This window comes from Balaenoptera musculus, chromosome 15, assembly GCF_009873245.2.
Source record: "Balaenoptera musculus isolate JJ_BM4_2016_0621 chromosome 15, mBalMus1.pri.v3, whole genome shotgun sequence".
NCBI classification, from domain to species: Eukaryota; Metazoa; Chordata; class Mammalia; order Artiodactyla; family Balaenopteridae; genus Balaenoptera; species Balaenoptera musculus.
In genome coordinates, this window is record NC_045799.1 from 56,936,064 (window position 1) to 56,962,313 (window position 26,250).

Here is a 26,250-nt window from a genome sequence, read left to right on the forward strand (position 1 = left end):
TCGTGTTCCAATAAAACTTTATTTATAAAGGCAGGTGGCAGGCTGTCATAGAAGAAAGAGGAGATGCAATGATGGAAGCACAGGTTGGAGTAATGTACTTTGAGGATGGGGAGGAGCCACAGGTCAAGGAACGTGGGTGGTCTCTAGAAGCTGGACAAGGCAAGAAGAAGGATCCTCTCCCAGAGCCTCCAGAGAGGAAGGCAGCCTGGCACAGCCTGATTTTAGCCCTTTAGGGAGACCTATTTTGGACCTCTGATTCCCAGGACTGTAAGATAATAAATGTGTGTTGTTTTAAGTCATTAAGTTTGTGGTAGTTTGCTACAGCAGTAACAGGACACTAATATGCCATCTCACGTCTGGACCCTGGCAAGGGTTCCCTGTGAGCCACCCCTCTGGTACCTGCTCTCCAGGGCAGTTTCCTCCTACACTGCGTCTGTGTGACCTGGGACTTACCAATGGATGATGACCTATGAGATGCTGTGTCAGCTCCACACCCAAGCATCAGGAGACTGGCCAGCTCCACTTTTGTGCCTTTGGGAGTCCCAAGATGCAGTAGATAAAGTTCGGCAGTCCTGCTGGAGGAGGGGCACATGGAGAAGACAGATGCTGAGGCGGCTTGGAGTGGAGCAGGTCCCAGACTTCCCAGGTCCCACTGAAGCCTCCAAGACGACTCCATCCATCAGACTGCAACAGCCTGAGAGACTCCGAGCAAGACCAGCTCTTGGAAGAGCCCAGCAAGCCCACCCACAGAGCTGGGGGGATAATCACATGGTTGTTTCAAGCCACTGTCCAATTTTACCTAATACGAGATGAGGTCCTACTATGACGGGTACTAGGGAATCATTATCTCATACCACTGTCCTGAATATCACCTCCACTTTCAAAATGAAGAAACTGACTCCGGAGCCCCAGACCCTTTGCACCTCCCGGTGCCACCTGTCCTCAAGGCTCCGTAGATTATACTCAGAGGCCTGGGCTGGTCCCTGTTGCTGCTGTGGCTGCCGTTGGAGGCCGCCATGTTGGTTGAAGCAAACTCATGGCTACGCTCCTGCCCTGTTCCTCCTCTTGTTCTCAAGTATCATCGGAGAAGCAGTATTACTTACAGTAAATGAAAACCAAGACTTGTACAGGAAGCGCAGCCTGATCCGTTACAGGGTTATTCTAGCCTGTAATGTACTTGTGTGCGCTCAGACACAGCCAGACCGGAGAGGGGCTGAGAGGGTTTCAAGCTGCCCTGTGGCTGCTTCGTGGGGTCAAGTCTCAGGAATGCAGAACTGAGGGAGGGGGAGCAAAGATCCCTGAGGGTGCTCCTCTGGGTCTCCAGGCACTGCCACCCCAGACTGCCATCAGCATGGCTGGATCCGGACCCCAACAGAACCTCTGACGCTGACGGCGGGAGAGGGGTGGGGGCGTGTTACCTGCAGCCCTAGGGCTTTGGAGAGCCTGCCGTTCGTGCCCGTTGGGGGCAGGGAGGGCCTCCAGTGCTGAATCACTAGACACAGCCCTGACCCCAGCCGCCTGAGTTGTGCCAAGGTTCAGCAGCTGCTCGGGGTTCTTGCACCCTCTAGCGGCCACGGCGAGAAAACAGCTGCTTAGCAGCTCAGCAGAGATTTGGAAGCTGGATCCCAGCTGGTGCCGAAAACACAGACTCTCCTGTCTTTGCGCTACCAGGTAAATAAAAGAGACAACTCAGAAGAACGGATCCCAGTCAGACATCTCTTTTAAAATAATGATGGTGGGGGGAGGGATAAATTGGGAGATTGGGATTGATATATACACAATACTATATATAAACTAGATAACTAGTAAGGACCTACTGTATGGCACAGGGAACTCTACTCAATACTCTGTAATGACCTATATGGGAAAAGAATCTAGAAAAGAGTGGGTATATGTATATGTGTAACGGATTCACTTTGCTGTACAGCAAAAACTAACAGAACATTGTAAATCAACTCTACTCCAATAAAAATTAATTTAAAAAATAAAAGAATGATAGTGCTAAATAAACACAGATGTCCATGGCCTTATCAAATAAATGTGCCCCAGCCATGTTGGTTATAAAAGGAATCTCGTTTTCTCATTAAAAAAAAAAAGACTTTATTGTGTCTTAGAGCCAGTTAACGTTCACAGGAAAAAAAAAAAAAGGTTCACAACAAAATTGAGGGGAAGGTATGTAGATTTCTCATATACCCCCTGTTCATATGCATGGCCTGCTGGATATGTGGAGGCCTGTTGCATATGCGTGGCCTCTCCCACTATCAAGACCCCCCTGCCCCCTGCCAGTGGTACATTTGAACTGACATGAACACATTATCATCACCCAAAGTCCATCCTTTACATTATAGCTCAGTCTTTTTTAAAAAAAATTATTTATTTATTTATTTATTTAGGCTGTGCCAGGTCCCAGTTGCAGCACGAGGGATCTTCGCTGCGGCATGTTTAGTTGTGGCATGTGGACTCTTAGTCGTGGCATGCATGTGGGATCTAGTTCTCCAACCAGGGGTCGAACCCAGGCCCCAGCATTGGGAGCTTGGAGTCCTACCCACTGGACCACCAGGGGAGTCCCCATTACGGTTCACTGTTGTCCTTCCTATGGGTCTGGACACATGTTTCACGACATGCATCCGTAATTATACTATCATACAAAGTATTTTCACTGCCTTAAACATCCTCCATGCTCCGCCTACTCATCCCTCTCCAGTCCCTGGCAACCACGCATCTTCTTGGTCCTCATAGTTTTGCCTTTTCCGGAACGTCATACAGTTGGAGCCATACAGTATGCAGCCTTTACACAGGCTTCTTTCACTTAATAATATGCATTTAAGTTTCCTCCATGTCTTTAAAAAATTTTTCTTTTTATTATTTTGTATTGAAGTATAGTTGATTTATAATATTATATAAGTTTCAGGGGTACAACATAGTGATTCAATAATTGTATAGATTTTTTAAATTTTTATTTATTTATTTATTTATTTTTGGCTGCGTTGGGTGTTTGTTGCTGTGCGCAGGTTTTCTCTAGTTGCGGTGAGCAGGGGCTACTCTTCGCTGAGGTGCAAGGGCTTCTCATTGCGGTGGCTTCTCTTGTTGCACGGGCTCTAGGGAGCACAGGCTTCAGTAGTTATGGCTTGCGGGCTCTAGAGTGCAGGCTCAGTAGTTATGGCGCTCGGGCTTAGTTGCTCCGCGGCATGTGGGATCTTCCTGGACCTGGGATCAAACCCATGTCCCCTGCATTGGTAGATGGATTCTTTACCACTGCGCCACCAGGGAAGTCCAATTGTATAGATTATACTCCACTTAAATTTATTATAGGTACTTCCCTGGTGGGGCAGTGGATAAGACTCCGCACTCCTAACACAGTAGACCCGGGTTCGATCCCTGGTCAGGGAACTAGATCTCACATGCATGCCGCAACTAAGAGTTTGCATGCCACAATTAAGGAGCCCACGTGCTGCAACTAAGGAGCCTGAGAGCCACAACTAACACCCAGGGCAACCAAATAAATAAATAAATAATTTTAAAAATAAACTTATTTTTTTTTAAGATTCCATATATATGTGTTAGCATACGGTATTTGTTTTTCTCTTTCTGACTTACTTCACTCTGTATGACAGACTCTAGGTCCATCCACCTCACTACAAATAACTCAATTTCGTTTCTTTTTATGGCTGAGTAATATTCCATTGTATATATGTGCCACATCTTCTTTATCCATTCATTTGTCGATGGACACTTAGGTTGCTTCCATGTCCTGGCTATTGTAGAGCTGCAATGAACATTGTGGTACATGACTCTTTTTGAATTATGGTTTTCTCAGGGTATATGCCCAGTAGTGGGATTGCTGGGTCATACGGTAGTTCTATTTTTAATGTTTTAAGGAGCCTCCATACTGTTCTCCATAGTGGCTGTATCAACTTACATTCCCACCAACAGTGCAAGAGGGTTCCCTTTTTCGCACACGCTCTCCCACATAGCACAGGGAGATCAGGTCAGTGCTTTGTGAGCACCTAGAGGGGTGGAATAGGGAGGGTGGGAGGGAGACGCAAGAGGGAGGAGATATGGGGATATATGTATATGTATAGCTGATTCACTTTGTTATAAAGCAGAAACTAACACACCATTGTTAAGCAATTATACTCCAATAAAGATGTTAAAAAAATTAAAAAATAAAGCTTATCATACTAGTAATAAAGAAAGAAAGAAAGAAAGAAAGAAAGAAAGAAAGAAAGAAAGAAAGAAAGAAAGAAAGAAACATAAATTATTGGATCTATTCCCTGTGCTGTACAATATATCCTTGCAGCTTATTTATTTTCCTCCATGGTTTTTCATGGCTTGATAGCTCATTTCTTTTTAGTGCTGAATAATATTTCATTGTCTGGAATATTATTGATCCAGTCACCTATTGAAGGACAGACGTCTTGGTTGCTTCCAAGTGTTGGCACTTATGAATAAAGCTGCTATAAAAATCTGTGTGCAAGTGGTTAAGAATCCGCCTGCCAATGCAGGGGACATGGGTTAAGAGTCCTGGCCCAGGAAGATCCTACATGCTGAGGAGCAACTAAGCCCATGCACCACAACTACTGAGCCTGCGCTCTAGAGCCCGCGAGCCACAACTACTGAGCCCACGTGCCACAACTACTGAAGCCCACGTGCCTAGAGTCCGTGCTCTGTAAGAAGAGAAGCCACCGCAATGAGAAGCCTGCGCGCTGCAACAAAGAGTAGTCCCTGCTCGCTGCAACTAGAGAAAGCCTGTGTGCAGCAATGAAGACTCAACACAGCCAAAAAAAATTTTTTTTAATAAAAATAAAAATCTGTGTGCAGCTGTTTGTGTAGACTTAAATTTTCAGGTTTTTTGGGTAAGTACCACGGAGTGAGATTGTTGGATCACATGGTAAGAATATGTTTAGTTTTGTAAGAAACCACCAAACTGTCTTCCAAAGCGGCTGCACCATTTTGCATTCCTACCAGCAATGAATGAGAGTTCCTGTAGCTCCACATCCTCGCCAGCATTTGGTGTTGTCAGTGTTCTAGATTTTGGCCATTCTAACAGGTGGGTAGTGGTATCTCATTGTTGTTGTACTGTTGTTTTTCACACAGAATTGAAGATGGACTCTCATGGGTAAGAAATAAAACCCTTAGTTGACTACTAGAAATACTTTTCTTTTTTTTTTTGGCCGCACTGTCATGGCTTGTGGGCTTTTATTTCCCTGACCAGGGATTGAACTGGGGCCTTTGGCAGTGAGAGCGCAGAGTCCTAACCGCTGGACTGCCAGGGAAGTCCCAATGACTTTCTTTTTTTAAAGTGGTTCCCCATCATCTGAAGGTTTTTTTTTTTTTTTATTCATTTATTTATTCATTCATTTATCTATCTATGGCTGTGTTGGGTCTTCGTTTCTGTGCGAGGGCTCTCTCTCTAGTTGTGGCAAGCAGGGGCCACTCTTCATTGCGGTGTGCGGGCCTCTCACTATCGTGGCTTCTCTTGTTGCGGAGCACAGGCTCCAAATGCGCAGGCTCAGTAGTTGTGGCTCACGGGCCCAGCTGCTCCACGGCATGTGGGATCTTCCCAGACCAGGACACGAACCCGTGTCCCCAGCATTGGCAGGCAGACTCTCAACCACTGCGCCACCAGGGAAGCCCTGAAGGTTTTCTTAACCTGGAACCCATGGACCACTTGAGTCTCCACATACAGGCCTCAGAAATAGAATCTGTTCAATTGTTTGTGTGTATTTGGGAAGAAAGAGGGTCTATAACTTTCATCAGCTACTAAGGGTGTCTCTGACTCCAAACCCTCCAAAAACTTATGAATCACTGAGAATTCTTGCTCCTTAGCATGGCCTCAGCCACCCTCATGATCCTACATCTGTTCACCTTCCAAAAATAAAACAAAAACGAACAAAAGCTCACCCTCCCTTTTGTCTGCTGTATTAATGGGGATAGTCCAACTGCTGTAAATCAACCCCACACCTCAGGGGCTTAACACAATAGAACTTTATTTGTGGGAGCTCCTGGCTAGTGAGCCAGCCCATCAGTCAGGGACCCAGGCTCGGGCTGTCCCACGGCTCTGGTTTCCTCAGCGTCCTCTCCATCTGGTTGGCGAACAGGGAAAGAGCAAGAGAATCAGACATTGGAGGTTTCCGTAGGCCAGTCTTGCAAATGGTGCCAAAGACACCTCTTCAAGTTCCACCGGCCAGAACCCGGTCACGTGGCCGCCCGGAACCGTAAGGCGCTGGAATGCGGTCCAGCCCGAAAGGAAGAAGCGGATTTGGAGAACAGCCAGCCAATCTCTGCCACACCTGGCTGACTTCTACTCATTTGTCCAGCTCCGGTGTCGGCTCCTCCAGGCAGCCTTCTCTGACCCCCACCTACGCCTCAGCCTGCCTCCCCACTGATTCGGTTAGATTAATGCTTCTCAAACTTTAAAGCGCATTCAAATCGCTGTGGGCCTTTGTTAAAATGCAGATTCTGATTCTGTAGGTCTGGGGTGGGACTTGGGAGTCTACATTTCTATCACCTGCCAAGGTGATGCCTGTGTTACTGGTCCATGGACCACACTTGGAGTAGCAAAGAGTTAGATGCCCCTCATCTCACTCTCACAGCTCTCTGTGCTTTCCTCCATCAAATCGCTGTGTTGCTGAGATGGCTCATTTCTGGGGCTTTCTCCTTGGCTCCGTGAGACCAGGGGACTGCATTTGTTCACCATTGGACCCCTCCAGTGCCCGGGAGTGGGAAGCCTGATGAATGTCAGTGAATGATTGAATGGGTGTCTCTTCCTTTGTAATTGGGATGCCCCCTCCCTGCCCCATGGCTGAGGCACACTGAGCTGGGGGGGCAACTTGAAACTGACAAATTGATCAGGGTCAGAGTTGGCCCCTCGGGCAAGAATATGGCATCAGAGGGACTAGGCAAAGCCCCTCCCTTCAGGTTCCGTGGTGGCTTTGCAGCACTCCTCCTCCTGCCTCACTCCAGGATTCCACATCTTGGGGCATCCTCTGGCCCCCAATGCAGTTTCTAGCTTCTGTTGATACAGCAGTGACTCTGACCCCTAAAGGGATACCCCCTCCTCTTGATGGTTAGAATATTTATCCTCAGGAGAAAGTCTTTTAGCCTCATGCTGTCTTAGGTTCCATTCTCCAGAAGCAGAAGCCGTGACAAAGTTTCATGGACAAGTATTTTATTCAAGAAGGGCTCCCAGGAGAAATTGGTAAGGGTGTCCCGTGGGGAGCACCTGCCTTCGGCAGGTAATTCTGGCCTCAGATTCCCTGGGTTCAAATCCCAACTCTACTTATTGTCTGTCCTTGGGCAAATCCAAACTCTCTAAGGCTCAGGATTAAATTAACGTGTGAGAAGTATTTAGCTCATGGTGAGCGATAACGAAGATTAGCTGTAATATGTATGGCAGGGACACTGTTTGGGGATGAGAGTAGAAAGAGAATGAACTTGGAAGCCAGACAGACCTATTATTAGCTGCGTGGCCGTGGGCAGTCCCTTCAGTTTCCCGGGCCTCAGTCTTTCTATCTGTAAAGTGGAGCTGTGGTAGGAGGTAATCGAGATAGTGTGTATAAAGCAATGAGAACAGTGCTTCATGAGCATTGAAAAAGTGGTAGTTGTCTCACCATAGCTTTTTTGAAGGATAATTGACATATAATAAATGGCACATATTTTAAGTGTCCATTTTGATGAGTTTGATGTACATATACACCTGTAACACCATTATGGCCATCAAGACAGTGAACCTCTGCATCACCCCCAAATGTTTCCTGGTGGCTTTTGTAACCCTCCCTCCCTCCCTTCCTCTTCCGCTTTTCCCCCCATCTCCGGGTGACCACTGATCTGCTTTCTGTCACTGTAGATTCATCTGCATTTTTAAAAAGTTTTCTGTGAGAGGAATCATGTGCTCGATCTTTGGGTGGTCTGGCTGCTTTCATTCAGCATAATGATTTTGAGATTCAGCCAAGCTGTCGCATGTCTCAGTAGTCCATTCATTTTTATTACTGAGTAGTATTCCTTTGTATGGGTGTGCCACGATTTATTTATCCATTCTCCTGATGATGAACATTTGGGTTGTTTCCAGTTTGAGGTTATTAAAAAATCATGTTCTTATTGTGGTAAAAACACACAATATTAAATTTACCATCTTAACTATTTTTTTTAATTAATTAATTTATTTATTTATTTTTGGCTGTGTTGGGTCTTTGTTGCTGGGCGTGGGCTTTCTCTAGTCGCAGTGAGCGGGGGCTACTCTTCATTGCGGTATGCGGGCTTCTCACTGTGGTGGCTTCTCTTGTTGTGGAGCACAGGCTCTAGGCACACGGGCTTCAATAGTTGTGGCACATGGGCTCAGTAGTTGTGGCTCGCGGGCTCTAGAGCACTGTCTCAGTAGTTGTGGTGTATGGGCTCAGTAGCTGTGGTGCACGGGCTTAGTTGCTCCACAGCATGTGGGTTCTTCCCGGACCAGGGCTCAAACCCGTGTCCCCTGCGTTGGCAGGCGGATTCTTAACCACTGCGCCACAAGGGAAGCCCACCATCTTAACTATTTTTAAATATACACTTGAATGGTGTATTCACATTGTTGGGCAATAGGTCTCTACAACTTTTTCACCTTGCAACACTGAAACTCTGTACCCATTAAACGCTAATTCCCCTCCCCCAAGCTCTTGGTAACCACCTTTCTGCTTCCTGTTTCTAGGATTTTGACTACTTTAGATACTTCATATGACTGAATACAGTATTTGTCCTTTTGTGACGCCTTATTTAACTTAATATAATGTCTTCAAGGTTCATCCATGTTGTAACATGTGACAGTATGTCCTTCTTTTTTAAGGCTGCATGACATTGCATTGTATGCACATACCACATTTTCCTTATCCAGTCATTTGTCAGTGGACACTTGTGTTGCTTCCATCTCTTGGCTACTGTGAATAATACTGCGATGAACATAAGTGTGCGAATATCTCTTCGAGATCCTGCTTTGAATTCTTTTGGATATATGCCCAGAAGTGAGATTGCTGGATCTTTTTTTTTTTTAATTTTATTATTTATTTATTTATTTATTATTTATGGCTGTGTTGGGTCTTCGTTTCTGTGCGAGGGCTTTCTCCAGTTGTGCCAAGCGGGGGCCACTCTTCATCGCGGTGCGCAGGCCTCTCACTATCGTGGCCTCTCCTGTTGCGGAGCACAGGCTCCAGACGCGCAGGCTCAGCAGTTGTGGCTCACGGGCCCAGTCGCTCCGCGGCATGTGGGATCTTCCCAGACCAGGGCTCGAACCCGCGTCCCCTGCATTGGCAGGCAGACTCTCCACCACTGCGCCACCAGCGAAGCCCCGAGATTGCTGGATCTTATGGTAATTCTATTTTTAATTTTCTGAGGAACCTCCATACTATTTTCCACAGTGGCTGCACTATTTTCCATTCCCACCAACAGTGCACAAGGGTTCCAGCTTCCCCACATCCCTGCCGGCAGTTATTTTCTGTTCTTTTGATGGCAGCCATCCTGATGGGTGTGACAAAATCATTTCACAATATTTTAAAAATGATACACCATCTATGAAACAGTGCAGAATGTTATAAACTTTTTGAAGGACGATTGACATACAGTAAATGGCACATATTTTAAGTGTATATTGTGATTTTGAGTTTTGACACATATATGTATATATACCTGTAAAACCATTGCCGTAATCAAGGTAGTAAACATACCCATCACCCCCAAAAGTTTCCTGGGATCCCTCTGTGTTCCTCCTACTCTTTCCTCCCTCCCCGTTACTTCCAATCTCCAAGCAACCACTGATAACTACATCCTGTAAGGAAGAAAGTAAAACACACCTGCATTGGCTGCTATAGGTAGCTGTGGGTCTATATCATCACATGCCCTTCCAGGGGTTGCTGGGGTTTGGGGACCATTTATTTTTTCTTTTTTTTTTTAAATTTAATTATTTTATTTATTTTTATTTTTGGCTGCATTGGGTCTTCGTTGCTGCTCGTGGGCTTTCTCTAGTTGCGGCGAGCGGGGGCTACTCTTTGTTGCGGTGCGCGGGCTTCTCATTGCAGTGGCTTCTCTTGTTTCGGAGCATGGGCTCTAGGCACGTGGGCTTCAGTAGTTGTGGCACGCGGGCTCAGTAGTTGTGGTATGCAGGCTCTAGAGTGCAGGCTCAGTAGTTGTGGCGCATGGGCTTAGTTGCTCCACGGCCTGTGGGATCTTCCTGGGCCAGGGCTCGAACCCACGTCCCCTGCATTGGCAGGCAGATTCTTAACCACTGTGCCAGCAGGGAAGCCCCTTGGGGACCATTTCTAACCTAATAACACTCCTGACCATCTGTGTCCTGAATCTGGGTGCATTGTTCCTTCTGTGGCTTTTCCAGGGTCCCCTAAATACTAGATTGTAGAATATGAAGTTGTTGATATTCAGCTATTTTTTAGCCACAAAAAGTCAATTTCATATGATTCAGCTTAAAATCCAACAATTCATGTATTTACTTATTCATTTCCCCAATGGGATCTACAGATATTCCTTCCTGAAATATTATGACCCAGAGCAGGCAAAAGTATTAAAATAAAGAAAAAAGACTCACCTCTAACCACTTAAAAGGAAGACGGGCTAATTGCATCAGGAACCAGGGAGGAAGCAGTCAATGAACTTGATAGTCATTGTACCGTACTTAAGTTTAGCTGTTTCCAGGAATCTGGGGTGAAAAGGGAAACACAGAGTGTAAGCTTTTTGCTGTCAGATAAAAGGAACTAAGTTCAGAAGGGAAGCCAGATGTCATTCTCAGCCCAGATCTGGGAAGAAAAAGGTCAAGTCTGGGTGAGTCGTCATCTCCTAAACCTCATTTCTGAGAAAATCACATTTTTCTTTACGTTGGAGGAGTTAACAGTGGCTTTTGGTTCCAGCTGCGAGGCATCACCATAGCAAAAGGCAATTATTAGATCAAAGGGACAATTTAATGCATCTTTAAAGGCCACTAATTTGATGCAGAGGTGGCAATCAAACCTTGCTCTCATGACTGGTTTGTTTGACCTTAAAATAAACTTGTCAGTTCTGCGCCATGCTTTACGTTTTCAAATAAATATCTCTTTTATTCTCACAGCATTAAAATATAAACAAACAATGACATAGACGCAGAAAGCTTCAGGGACTGATAAGAGGGGATTTCATGCAGGCTCTCCCCAAATCAGCTAAAGACATGGCAATGGGAATCTTATCTTCAGAAAAAACCAGATTCAGGACCCACCGGCTCCCTTTCTCCACTGCTCCAGCCCATAATTATCTCACAGCTAAAGGTTTCTTCCTTTAGGCCAGTGGTTCTCAAATGAGGCAGGAGAGGGGTGATGCACACACACATTTTGGCAATGTTTAGATACATTTTGGGTTGTCACAAGTGCTGTGTGTGTGTGCATGTGTGTGTGTGTGTGTGTGTGCGTGCTATTGGTTTCTAGTGGGTAGAGGAGGTGATGGGGGGAGGAAGGATGGAGAGAGAGATGGAGAGGAGGAGGAGGAGGGTAACTGTAGCTAGAAAAGAGAAGAGAGGGAACACAAAATGAGACAAGAGAAGAGGGAAGAGACGGGAGAGGAAAGGCACCAAGCCTCACACAGGTGCTGGATCCAGCCGACCTGACATCTCCCCCTGCACTTTCCAATGATGTGAATCAATCGCTTCCCTATTAGCTTAAGCCCGTTTCAGACGGGTTTCACTCATTTGTATCCAGAAGGTTCCTAGGGACTTCCCTGGTGGTCCAGTCGGTGAGGCTCCGAGCTCCCAATGCAGGGGGCCCGTGTTTGACGCCTAGTCGGGGAACTACATCCCGCATGCATGCCACAATTGAGAAGTTTGCATGCCGCAACTTAAAAGATCCCGCATGCTTCAATGAAGACCCCACGGGCCGCAACTAAGACCTGGAGCAGCCAAAAACAAAACAGAAGCAAAAACAAAAGAAAAAACAAAAACCAAAAGGCTCCTAGCTAACACAGAAGGGCATTACTGCTCAAGGGGGCTTGCTCCCAGTGAACAGGAAGTTACCTGCCGTGGGGGCTTGCTCGCAGTGAACGGGAAGTTACCTGCCTACCTGCCGTGGGTCGCCGTTACCTGAGCGCTCTCAAAGCCTGCGCAACATTCTGCTCCACACGGTCATCTTGGGTTTATGGGGTGACGTGGGAAGGAAAAGAGAGAGACGGGGCCCCTGGGTACGTGAGAAGGGGCATCAGGCACGGGGAGCCCCCTGCTCCTGAAGAGGCAGGATGCAGCTTGCCAAACCTTAAACTTGAGATGGGAGCCCCACACTGCCTGAGATGGGGACATCCTTATTCGGATGTTAAAAGGAAAGGGTGAGTCCAGAAGAGGAGAGCCCCTGGGGCCACCTGCACTCCTGGGATGCGGAATTGACGCATGCGCACACGGCAGCTGGGAGCCGGTTTGTTGGTTCTCCCTCTAGCCCCTTCCCCTCACCCCTCCCAGGGGCACATGGTGGGCTGGGGGCGGGGTGTGGAGGAGGGGAGGGGGCGGTGCTCCATCTGCTCAGCGTACACAGGGGGGGAGGGGGGAGGGGAGGGGGAGGGGGGAGGGGAGGGGGAGGGGAGGGGAGGGGCGGGGGCGGAGGCAGTCGCAGCAGCTGCCTGCCTGCCTGCCCAGCGGAGCCGGACTGTTGTTTCTCACCTGATGGGAGTCGAGGTGGAAAAAACAAAAGACCAACGACAACAAAAAGCAAACAACAGGAGGGAGAATGCTCTCAGCTCCTTTTCTTGCATATGGGATGCAGAGATGTGGGAATAAGTCGCCCAGGCCTCCTACTGCTGAGGAACTAGCAGAACTGATCTGCTTTGGCTTCTGCATCACCACCACTCCCCACCTTCCAGAAACTTCTTTTTTTTTTTTTTTGACCCTGCCACGCAGCATGAGGAATCTAAGTTCCCCCACCAGGGATCAAACCCATGCCCCCTGCAGTGGAATCGCAGAGTGCAGGGAAGTCCCCTTAGAGAAACTTCTGATGCTCACAGTTAAGTAGGTATGATGAAATCCCGCCCACCTGGACATGAGGAATAAGGAATTCAGAGTCACCAGAAAGTGCGCTGGGGTATAGGAGGGTCACCCGCCACCCCCCTCCCACAGCTGTTCTCAATCCTGACTGCATGTTGGAATTACCTGGAAGCTTTAAAAAAAACAAAAACAAAAACTGATGCCTGGACTCCATGCTCAGGATTTAATGCAGAGAAGAAAACAAACAAAAATCCTACTGGGCAAATGGAAACTTTAAGCCTGGAAGCATCCTATAAACCTGGGTTTGAGTTGTCACTTCACAGACTCTGACCCTGACCAAGTTTCCTAACCTCCCTGATCTTTAATTCCACGTAACACAGGGAGGGTGGGGCAGCTGCCTCCTTTCCTGACACTTCTCTTGCTCTTAATTCTCCAGCCACCCTGGACTTCATGTCCCCCATGGCTGACGTCTTTCAGGGCTCCATGCTTCTACCCAGGCTGTCCTCTTTGACAGGCCCACACCTACTCAGTCTTTAATACCCAGCTCAAGTATCATTAGCTCTGAAAACCTTTGTATCCACATCCAGTTCCCTCTGCCTGCAATGTTCTTCCTGTTGCTTGTGGCAGAGACCACTAACTGTCCCCTAATACCCATTCTCCTCTTATTCCTTTAGTATCAGATTCCATTTTTGGCAAGACTACTTCATCAGGGTGGTGTGTGTATTTATATTGGGAGGCACACAATCTCAGGTTGTCTCTCTTTTTGTCATGTTGGAGGCGAGTAATGCTCATTGCCTTGACGATTAACTTATTAAAAGGTGCAAAGTGGCAACGTTCTGATTCTATCTATTCTTTCTTCCTGTATTGGGTGGAATCTTCCCTAAATCAACTCTCTGGTTATCCTGAGGTAATATTTGGAGAAGGAAGGCAGAACAAATGCTTGTTTTTTTCCCTTTGTTTACCAGATTTCAAAGCAATGAGTTGGTTCATTAGCATCCTCCAAGGCAAGGCTTTCTAAAAAAAGTATGATTATGAGTTTATGGATTTAAATATATTTAATATATTTCAACCCATTTCAGTTATCTTTATTAACACTCAAATTATCCCCTCTTTGGCCTATAAGACACTCTTGAACTTGACACCTGATACCATTTGATATGACCCTGGTAGTCTTTGATAGCTGCCATGCTCACCTCCTACATTTCCTGCTCAAGATCTAAAATCAGCCATTTCTCTCAGGAGCCCTCTTGGCACTAGGGTTACACAACTTTCTTTTTCTTTCTTTCTTTCCTTCCTTCCTTCCTTTCTTTCTTTCTATCTTTTTCTTCCTTTCTTTCTTTTTTCCCAACACAAACTTTGGCAAATGAATCAAGGCATTCTGTATATTTTTCACATCACAGTATATCTTGGATGTTATTCCACATAATGTACTTTCAACTTTTGAAAACAAAAGCCTCAAAGATTATTTCTATTGGGTGGGCCGAAAGGTTCATTCAGTTTTTTCCGTAAGATGGCTCTAGTAGCACTTAGTTGTCTTTAATTTCATTTGAAACAATTTTGTTAGATTGTATGTGATAGCTGTCATATCAGCGTGCATTTAAAAAAAGACATCAAAATTGGTGAATTTTTGTGTAGCCATTTTAATATTGAAGATGGAAGAAAAAAGCAACATTTTCAGCATATCATGCTTTATTATTTCAAGAAAGGTAAAAATGCAACGGAAACGCACAATAAGATTTGTGCAGTGTATGGAGAAGGTGACGTGACTGATCTAACATGTCAAAAGTGGTTTGTGAAGTTTCATGCTGGAGATTTCTTGCTGGACGATGCTCCAGGGTTGGGTAGACTAGTTGAAGTTGATAGAGATCAAATCGAGACATTAATTGAGAACAATCAACGTTATACCACACGGGAGATAGCCGACCTACTCAAAATACCCAAATCAAGCGTTGAAAATCATCTACACCAGCTTGGTTATGTGAATCGCTTCGACGTTTGGGTTCCACATAAGTTAAGCAAAAAAACCTTCTTGACCGTATTTCCGCATGTGATTCTCTACTGAAACGTAATGAAAACGTTTTGTTTTTAAAACAAATTGTGACGGGCGATGAAAAGTGGATACCGTACAACAATGTGGAACAGAAGAGATCGCGGGGCAAGCGAAATGAACCCCCACCAACCACACCAAAGGCTGGTCTTCAACCAAAGAAGGTGATGTTGTGTATATGGTGGGATTGGAAGGGAGTCCTCTGTTATGAGCTCCTTCTGGAAAACCAAACGAGTAATCCCAACAAGTACTTCTCCCGTCAAGAATTAGTCAATAGAAAACGCATAATCTTCCATCAAGATAACAGAAGACTGCATGTTTCTGTGACAACCAGGCAAAAACTGTTACAGCTTGGCTGGGAATTTCTGATTCATCTGCCGTATTCACCAGACATTGCACCTTTGGATCTCCATTTACTTCGGTCTTTACAAAATTCTCTTAATGGAAGAAATTTCAATTCCCTGGAAGACTGTAAAAGGCACCTGGAACAGTTCTTTGCTCAAAAAGATAAAAAGTTTTGGGAAGATGGAATTATGAAGTTGCCTGAAAAATGGCAGAAGGCAGTGGAACATAAGGGTGAATATGTTGTTCAATAAAGTTCTTGGTGAAAATGAAAAATGTGTCTTTTATTTTTACTTAAAAAACCAAAGGCGGGCTTCCCTGGTGGTGCAGTGGTTGAGAGTCTGCCTGCCAATGCAGGGGACACGGGTTCGAGCCCTGGTCTGGGAAGATCCCACATGCCGCGGAGCAACTGGGCCCGTGAGCCACAACCACTGAGCCTGCGCGTCTGGAGCCTGTGCTCCGCAGCAAGAGAGGCCGCGATAGTGAGAGGCCCGCGCACCGCGATGAAGAGTGGCCCCCACTTGCCACAACTAGAGAAAGCCCTCGCACAGAAAAACGAAGACCCAACACAGCCAAAAATAAATAAATAAAAATAAAAAAAATGACTAATACTCTTAAAAACAAACAAACAAACAAAAAAAACAATTTAAAAAAAAAAAAAAAAAAAAAAAACCAAAGGCACTTTTTGGCCCACCCAATACTTTATCCCCTGCTACATCTCTCCCCTGAGGCAATGAGTACTAGGCCGACTTCAGTGTGAATTCGGGGGAAAGGAAGGGAAAGACATGGGGAGAAAACTCAGAGTATGTGAAAGCTCCTGGCACGTTAGGTGATCAGATAAATGATTAACCTCATCCTTCTTATTCGTTCTTTCCTCATATCTTTAAAAATATACCTTTCAATCCAATCATTGTTAGGAGTATTAACACAGCAACTTCTTATTGGTGAGGGGGGAATGCACTGAATCAAATTTGCAGTTAGATTTTAATGCACATTGCTGAGAAATTCCTTCTCTAGTCTCATACAATTCAGTGCATGCCAAGAATGCTGGCTGTTTGGGGATTTGAAGAAAACAGCAGTTTGCCCATCTCCTGTTTTTCAGAGCCTCCCAGAGCTCTCTTTCATTCCCTAACATTTGCGATTATAGCGATGATGCAATCTGAGTCCTAGAATCTCCTGTGTTCTCCATCCCCCGCCCACCACACCCGACCCCCTCCCTCCTCGGCTTGTCAGCTTCTGACGAGTGTTAGCAAGAATCTAAAGTTCAAAAGGGTAAGTTCATGCAACTAAATGCCATGGAGAGTTGAGTAATCTTTCTTTGCATGATACAGTACTTAGGCTTATTTTTCAAATGCCAAAAAGTCTTCTCTCTAACTTTCCCATTTTTGATAGAGAAGTGGGTACTGAGAAATATGGCTCTGCTGGAAGAAAAACAGTAGCTCAAATGATAAGTGTGTTTGGATTTCATACTCAGCACTGAAGGGCAATATGGAGGAGTAGAGACTGTGGCAAACTGGAATCCCAACCCTTCCCTTTTTAAAGAGGCAGCTACTGCTGAATTCCAGTTGCTTGTTGCCAGGATAAGTGTAGGCACAGTGTCGCCATAGCTTAGGAATTTTCAAGAGAAACTGGAAATTTGATGTTAAAACAATTTTTTGAGTTTTATACAGTAACTTGATTTTTTTTTTTTTATAAAGCATTTTTACCAGCCCACATTCCTGGGCTAAATCCTGATTTCAGGCCACCACTTTGCAATCCTCTTTCCTTAAGTTTCCCGAGCAATCTCTCTAGACCTTGAGCAATAGCCACTGTGCTTTTCTCTCCTCAAGACATTCTGATGACCCCTATCCCTCTGCTGCTGTCCCAGGGGTCTCTATCAGTCTGTAATCTCTGTGCATGTGTGTGTATCATTTTTTTTACACACATTAACAAGCACTTATATAAGGTACTATATAAGCCCTTACATACATTATTAAATTTAATCTTTACAAAACTATGAGGTAGACACATATATTAGTTGTTTATGGCTACATAACAAATAACCCTATTGCCCTATGATTATAAGGGGTATATAGGAACTCTTTGGGCTATTTTTACAACTTTTCTATAAATCTAAAATAATCTCAAAATTAAAAGTTTAAAAAAATTACTGATGCCTGTACCCTAACCTAATAGCTTCTGATTTGATTGGTTTAAATTAGAGCATGGATGTAGGGATTTTTTATTTTTTTATATATTTTTTGGCCACACCCCACGGCTTGTGGGAACTTAGCTTCCCGACCAGGAATTGAACCCAGGCCCTCCATAGTGAAAGCACAGAGTCCTAACCACTGGACCACCAGGGAATTCCCCTCGTCTTTTTTTTTTAATTACTTTTTTTATTGAAGTATAGTTGATTTACAATGTTGTGTTAATTACTGCTATACAGCACATTTTTTAAAATATAAATTTATTTATTTATTTATTTATATTTGGCTGCGTTGGGTCTTTGTTGCTGAGCACGGGCTTCCTCTAGCTGCGGCGAGCAGGGGCTACACTTCGTTGCAGTGCACAGGATTCTTATGTTGCGGAGCACAGGCTCTAGGCGTGCGGGTTTCAGTAGTTGTGGCATGCAGGCTCAGTAGTTGTGGCTCACGGGCTCTAGAGCACAGGCTCAGTAGTTGTGGCGCACAGGCATAGTTGCTCCACGGCATGTGGGATCTTCCTGGACCAGGGCTCGAACCCGTGTCCCCTGCATTGGCAGGCGGATTCTTAACCTCTGCGCCACCAGGAAAGTCCCTATACAGCAAATTGATTCAGTTATACATATATATATATATATATATATATATATATGTATTCTTTTTTTAAAATATTCTTTCCATTATGGTTTATCATAGGAAGTTGAATATACTTCTCTGTGCTCTACAGAAGGACCTTGTTGTTTATCCATTCCATATATAAAAGTTTACATCTGCTAACCCCAACCTCCCACTCCATCCCTCCCCCAACACCATCCCCCTTGGCAACCACCAGTCTGTTCTCTGTGTCCATAAGAATCTTTCTAGTCTTGTGTTTCTAATTTGCAGTCAAGATTGAGATTCACTGTCTAGATACTGAATCATTATTAAAATTATTTCACAAATTATTCTCAAGATTCCTTTAAAAAAAGATACAGCAAAGAGGATATGTCATGCCATCCCACGTGTTTTGGTTTCTAGTTTGAGGTCCTTTGACAAAGATAAAAAACGTTGATGAAACAACGTTATATGACTGAGCAGTTATGGAACGTTAGCTACCTAAAATGTGGAAGCAATACTTCTAACCCTAAAAACTACACTTGATCAATTTCATGGTCAAAAGGAAATAAAAAGGGAAGTGTCCTGTCATTTTTTCCCCTTCCTTGTTTGTATAATCTATACAATGATCCATTGTGAATGCTTACCAAATAATGCACAATTACCTTCACATTAGTAAAGTACACAGTTGTTAAACACACACTGTAGTGTTGGGACCATTTTGTATCCTGTTGTGGTGGTGGTTACACAAATCTAGACACATGTAATAAAATTTCATAGTATTACACACACACACACACACTCACACCCAGTGCCTGAAAAAACTGGTGAAAGTGAATGGGCTTGGAGTTTAGTGAATAGCACTATACCAATGTTAACTTCCTGGTTTTGATAATGGGCTCTATTTATTTATGTAAAATGTTGTCACTAGGGGAAGCGGGGTGAAAGGTGGATGAGAGCTCTCTGTACTATGTCTGCAACCTCTTGTAACTCTAAAATTATTTCAAGGTGAAGGCTTTATTAAATATGTGGGGAAAATGGAAGAGCTACTTTGGGCGTGGAAGTTTTGAAATAAAACAAAGAACAAATAGCCACTGTTCGCTGGCTTCCTTTGCCTTTAGGGTTAAGTTTAAAGCCCTTAGGATGGCATTTAAGGCCCTTCTTGACCTGGTTCTGGCTACTTTTCCCAGATCCTTTAGGGTTTGGGACATACAATCAAAGTGTGTCATCAGGAGATGCCCTAGAAACGCCAGGTGGTGAAAAGACAGTTCAGTCCCTCAAAGCAACATGAGAGCTGGGCTGGGTCAGGGCCTGGGTCCTGCAGACAAACCATTACACCCAAAGCTCCCTTTTAATACAAAAATTTCATGACCTCACTTTACTGAAAGAAAATTCATGGACAATGTAGCCTCTTTCCGCACATAATTTACAAAAATGAATACCATGCCCCAACTGTGTTTTATTTTCTTCTTCTTTTTTTTTTTTTTTTTTTGACCGCACAGTGTAGCATGCAGGATATTAGTTCCCCAACAAGGGTCCAAACCTGTGCCACTTGCAGTGGAAGCTCGGAGTCTTAACCACTGTCCCACCAGGGAAGTTCCCCCCTCTCCAACTGTATTTTAAAAAGGAAAAATATAAAGAAAGTCATTTATAATAAAATAACATCCATTTCTATAAGTAAATGCTTAGGCACAAGTACTCTGGGAGACTTTAGCAGGCAGATGCTAAAAATGCAAATTGATAGGGTTGTAGACACACAGATATCACGTTTGAGGATGTGAACTTCCCAGATGGAATGTGACTCTTGGTAAAATTCCGAACCAAGCAAATCACGATCTTCCTAGGATTTACAGGGTAGCTAACTTCTTGGGATATTCAGTGTATAACAAAATAGTACAAAAGGCACTTTGTGATTATACATAAAACAGAGAGGTAGGTTCAGAGCCTAAAAGTTTTTTGTTTGTTTGTTTTACCACCTTTGTGAATGTTCAGTGGAAGATGCAAAAGTCACAGAGGGGACACGGGACAATTCTTCATTTGACAGCACCGTCCCATGCATTGCAGGAGAGTTAGCATGCCTGGCTGTTGCCTGCTCAATTCCAGGAGCTCCCCAGTAATTGTGGAAACAAAAAGAGCCCCTTAAATTTCCCAAATGTTTCCCTGGGAGGGGGGTAACTTCCTGTTGAGAACTAATATGGGAGCCGTCAGCCACATGTGGTTAATATAGGGCTTTAAAATGTGTGTGGGGGGGACTTCCCTGGTTGGTCCAGTGGTTAAGACTCCGTGCTTCCACTGCAGGGAGAGTGGGGTTCGATCCCTGGTTGGTGAACTAAGATCCCATGTGCTGCACAGTCCAGCCAAAAAAAAAAAAAAAAAAAATTACAACAAACAAATAAATAAATAATGAAATACATGGGGTCCCCAACTTGAGATGTGCCGACGGTATAAAATACTCATAGGATTTCAAGACTTGATATGAAAAAAAAAGAACATAAAATATCTCATTAATAACCTAAAAAAACCAAGTATTTGTTGAAATGATACACACACAAGAAAACCTCTGTTCTTTAATTAATTAATTTTTTTTTTTTGGCCACGCCACATGGCTAGTGGGATCTTAGCTCCACAACCGGGCTTGAACTTGCGTCCTTGGTAGTGAAAGCCCCAAGTCCTAACCACTGGACCACCAGGGAATTCCCTAAGAATTTTTTATTATAGCCATCCTAGTGGGTGTGAAGTGGCATCTCACTGTGCTTTGGGGTTGCAGTTCCCTGATGTCTGATGATGTGGAGCATCTGACTATAGCTTTTTGATGACAAAGTTTAACAAGTCCCTTCAGGAAACAGGCCTTTGTCTTCCACAAAGAGACAAGAGGTTCTCCAAGGTGCCTGGTAGGGACTGAATGTTTCTGTCCAACCACCCCACCCTAGCAGATTAATATGTTGAAATCCTCCCCCACAATGTGATGGTATTTGGAGATGGGGCATTTGGGAGGTAATTAGGTCATGAGGGTGGAGCCCTCACGAGTGGGATTAGTGTCCTTGAGTGGGATTAGTGTCCTTATTAAAGAAGCGCAGGGACTTCCCTGCTGGCGTAGTGGTTAAGACTCCATGCTCCCAATGCAGGGGGCCTGGGTTTGATCCCTGGTCAGGGAACTAGATCCCACATGCATGCCTCAACTAAGAGTTTGCATGCCATGACTAAGGAGCCTGCGTGCCGCAACTAAGGAACCAGTGAGCTGCAACTAAGGAGCCCACCTGCAGCAACTAAGACCCAGCGCAACCAAATAAGTAAATATTAAAAAAAATAAAAAGAGAGACCCCAGAGTGTTCACTATTCCTGCCCATGTGAGGACACAGTGAGAAGACAGCCATCTGCAAACCAGGAAGCAGGGCCTCACGAGATAGCAGGTCTGCTAACACCTTGACCTTGAACTTCCAACCTCCAGTACTGTGAGAAATAAATGATTGTTGTTTAAACCCCCAGTCTATGGTATTTTTGTTCCAAGAGCCCGGACAGATTAAGACGGTGCATATAGCTCCAGTCCTGTCCTGCTTGTCTTCTTGCTTAGGTAGGGATAGGTCTGCTATTTGCTGTGGTTCTCTCCACCTTGGACTTGAGTTCAGCTCTTCACAGCCATGCTGCAGGCCCTAGACGATAGCCTGAGGTCTCCAAGGATTGGCTTTCTCTGTAGAGACAGGCTGGGAGACACTTTTGCAAGGGGGAGAAGAAAGGAAGGATGGGAGACTGGAGTCTCCAGAGTCCTGAGGCACCCCCAGTTCCTCCAGGGAACTGATTCAGCAAAGTAAGCAAAGCTGTGTTTCAGAACCTCCTGGGGAATGATTTGTAGCTCTGGGAAGGCATCTGCAGAGTAATGTCCTACCACTATTGATGGGGATGGTGAGGAAGACGAAAGATCCTCAGTGTGATGAGCGGGGAGGCCTGCCAGGAGCCGCAGAGAGCAGCCCTCCTTCCTGTGGAGCATGCCTCCCTCTCAGGAGACAGGCTGAGGAGGAAGCGGGTGCCTACAGCCGCTTGTCATGGCCACGCTGTAAAGTGCAGGTTATCAGAGCAAAAATGGGAGCTGGGGTGGTCAGCAGGGTCCACGCACAAAGAAGGGACTGGAAACCAGGTGGGGGGCATCGAGGGGCATTCACCACACCCCAAGAACGGTGGGCTGCCTCAAAGGGGCATCCAAGGAGGGTCAGATACGCATTTGTTAGAGGATGCTGGCTGTAGTATGGAAAGCAGACAGCAGGGGGCGGAAGGAAGACAGCAGAGGTCCTGTCTGGGAAGTAAAGCAGCAAGCCCTAGGGGCACCTCTGAACAAGAGCCGGTGCTGCTCTAGACACTGCCACAGACACAAAGGCAATACAAGACGTGGCCGTGGCCCTCTGGAACATTACAGCCACGTCTGGCCGGCCAGGAGACACACGTTTACTGTTCCCGTGTGCAGTAAGTAGGTGAGTGAGTTTTAGCAGCACCTCCTTATTGTGGCATGAATAAATAAACAGCCCAACAGCAAGGCACACCCTCTCTGAGCATGTGCTTTGCCCCCCAAGGTCAGTTAGCTGAAAGTCATACCCAGCCACAGGCTTTTGCCACCCAAACACCACTTCTAGAGGTTTCTCCTGTGCATCTGTAAGGTCATGACCATTCACTCCTGTCAGTTCATCTTTCTGAGCTTCAGCATCTTCATCTGTAAAACGGGATCATAAGATTATCTCCATCATAGTGTGGTGATGAGGATTAACTGAGATAACGCAAGCAAAGTGCTTAGCACGGGGCGCTCAGTTAATTTTTTTTTTGAATTTTTATTTATTTTTGGCTGTTTGAGGTCTTCACTGCTGCGCACGGGCTTCCTCTAGTTGCAGCGAGCGGGGTCTACTCTTTGTTGCAGTGCGCAGGCTTCTCATTGCGGTGGCTTCTCTTGTTGTGGAGTACGGGCACGCAGGCTTATTAGTTGTGGCTAGAAGGCTCTAGAGCTCAGGCTCAGTAGTTGTGGTGCACAGGCTTAGTTGTTCCGTGGCACGCAGGATCTTCCCGGACCAGGGATCGAACCCGTGTCCCCTGCACTGGCAGGCAGATTCTTAACCACTGGACCACCAGGGAAGTCCTCAGTGAATGTTAATGATAATTGTTATTTCTATTTTATCTTGATATGTCAGTATTAAGTTATTATTCAACTGCAAAGCTGACTCTCCCATAGGACTGTGAATACCCTGAGAGCAATGTCTATGTCTTAGTCATCTTTGCATCTACCATAAACCTAAACGCTTACTACCAGGGTTGGAGGGGAGAGCTGTGCCCCTGTCCACAGTGCTGAAGCTTCACGGCCTGGGCATTCCTTGTGATGCTTCCTCTCCAACCCATTCACACTGTCCTCTACGAAGATGCCCTCTGGAGTTGCCCATGATAGTGGTCCTGGCATCAGCCCTCACCTCATCTCCCAGCTATGTTAACTGAATATGGCAGGTAGTAAAAGGGTTCGTACCACATGAACTCACTGTTGGAAAACACACCCTGTACATGCATTCATTTTTGTAGAGCATATATTGTGTACAAATTATCAAACATGTATAGAAGAAGAATATCTATCAAACAGTTAATGGTCTTATCACATTACGGTGGGATTGGTCACTGCAAGGGGATTGCTTTTTTTTAACTTATTCTCTTTGGTATTTTTGTTTGTTTTAACAATAACCCCTACTTTATCTTTGTCAAATTAATTTGAAAATAATGTTTAACCAGAAAATACAGTTAGGTGCTCACTTCAGCAGCACATACACTAAAATTAGAATGATATGGAGAAGATAAGCACTGCCCCTGAGCAAGGATAACTCGCAAATTCATGAAACATTCCATAGTTTTCAGACTTACAGATATTGAAAACAAACTTATGGTTACCAAAGGGAAAACATATGGGGGAGGGATAAATCAGAAGCTTGGGATAAACATAAACACACTACTATATAGAAGATAGATAACCAACAAGGACCTACTGTATAGCACAGGGAACTCTACTCAATATTCTGTAACAACCTATATGAGAAAAGAATCTGAAAAAGAATGGATATATGTATATTTATAACTGAGTCAATTTGCTGTACACCAGAAACTAACACAACGTTGTAAATCAACTATACTCTACAAAAATTTTTCTAAAGGAAAAAAAAAAGAAAACACCGTTAGCTGGGAGAAACTGCACAAAGAAGGTTTGGGAACCACCTTCAGGGTCCAAAGGCAAAAAGATCAGTTTCATAATTAAGTATCATATGTTTATATCAGCATCAGAGTCCCAGAACATTCAGAAGACAATGGATTTTGAAGTTTTGTTATGTGTATGTATCAAAGCATCACCAGAGAGAAAAGAGGTTAGAAACCAGCAAATCCAGCCCCCTCATTTTACAGATGACGAAACCGACTCAGGGAGTGGAAGGGAAGAAGCCAACAACACTTGCTAATCAGAGGCAGCTCTGGGATTAGAACTCACGTCCTCCTGGCTTCCTTCCCATGTATCAATTTCCTCGGGCTGCCATAATAAGGTACCATGTACTGAGTGTCTTAAAACAATAGAAATTTATTCTCTCATGGTTCTGGAGGACTGAAGTCTGAAATCAAGGCATCCACAGGGCCATACTCCCTCTGAAGGCTCTTGGGAAGGATCCTTCTTTACCGCTTCCTGGCTTCTGGGGATGGCCAGCGATCCTTGGAGTCCTTCAGCTTGCAGATACTTCACTCGAATTCCTGCCTGTTGTCACATGGCCTTCTCCCTGGGTGTGTTTGTACCTTTTTCTTTTTAATTAATTAATTTATTTATTTATTTTTGGCTGCGTTGGGTCTTTGTTGCTACGCATGGGCTTTCTCTAGTTGCGGAGAGCGGGGGCTACTCTTCGTTGCGGTGCACGGGCTTCTTATTGTGGTGGCTTCTCTTGCTGTGGGGCATGGGCTCTAGGCACACAGGCTTCTGTAGTTGCGGGATGTGGGCTCAGTAGTTGTGGCACATGGGCTTAGTTGCTCCGTGGCATGTGGGATCTTCCTGGACAAGGGACTGTACCGTGTCCCCTGCATTGGCAGGTGGATTCTTAACCACTGCGCCACCAGGGGAGTCCTGCCTTTTTTTTTTTTTTAATAAGAATCCCCATGATTGGATTTAGGGCCCACCCTAATCCAGTATGACCTCATCTTAATCTACATCTTAATTACATCTGCAAAAATCTAATTTCCAAATAAAGTCACATTCACAGGTATCACGGGTCAACACTTGAACATATATCTTTTGGAGGGGACACAGTTCAACCCATAACACCCCATTTCAGACATACGAAGTTGCCTCGACGTTCAGTCATAACCGTTCTTAGCAATACCTTCTCATTCTCACCGACCACTTGCCATGCAGCAGGCACTGTTCTGAGTACTTTATAGACATTATTTCATGTGTCTACACTGTAGACACTATTATTATCCCCATTTTACTGATGAGGAAACTGAAGCCAGAGAGGTGAAGCAACTTGCCTGGTATCTCATGCAGTTAGTGAGGCCGATTGTAATTGCCAAAAGGGGTCACAGAAATATTTCTAGTCCCATGTGCCTTTCCAGAATGGTGTTGTTCCCCATCAAGAAGCAGAATCTATTTCTCCTCTATCTGAATTTGGGCAGGACCTTGTGACTGCCTCAGTGAATAGGATATGGGGGAAGTGACTCTAGGTAACTCCCAAAACTAGGTCGTGAATGGCGATACAACTTCCAGCTGCCTCTCTCTTTGAGGATGCTTGGTCCTGGAACCCAGCGGCCATGCTGTGAGGAAGCCCAAGCCAACCACTTGGAGAGGCCCAGCCTACAAGCAGCATGAACCTCCCCATGTGTGAGGGAGGGAGCCTTCAGATGATCCAGCTTCTGAACTTTGGATCTTCCAGCTGAGGCCCCAGATAAGGATGAGCAGAGACAAGCCATCCTGACTGATGTGCTCTGCCCGAATTCCTGATCCATGGCATCTGTAAGCAAATAAATGATTGTTTTATGGCACTAAGTTTGGGGGGTACTTTGTGTTGCAGTCATAGCAACCAGAGCAGCTGGTAAGTGGGAGAGTCAGGGTTTGACATTGGGAGTCCCAACCT

The 26,250-nt window shown here is 45.1% G+C and overlaps 1 non-coding gene across 1 annotated transcript; it reads left to right on the forward strand.

Moving 5' to 3' along the window:
* Window positions 1-23,897: 23,897 nt before the first annotated feature.
* Window positions 23,898-24,004, forward strand: LOC118882149. Its single transcript, XR_005016700.1, has one exon. It is a non-coding gene; the product is annotated as a U6 spliceosomal RNA (small nuclear RNA).
* The last annotated feature ends 2,246 nt before the right edge of the window (window positions 24,005-26,250 follow it).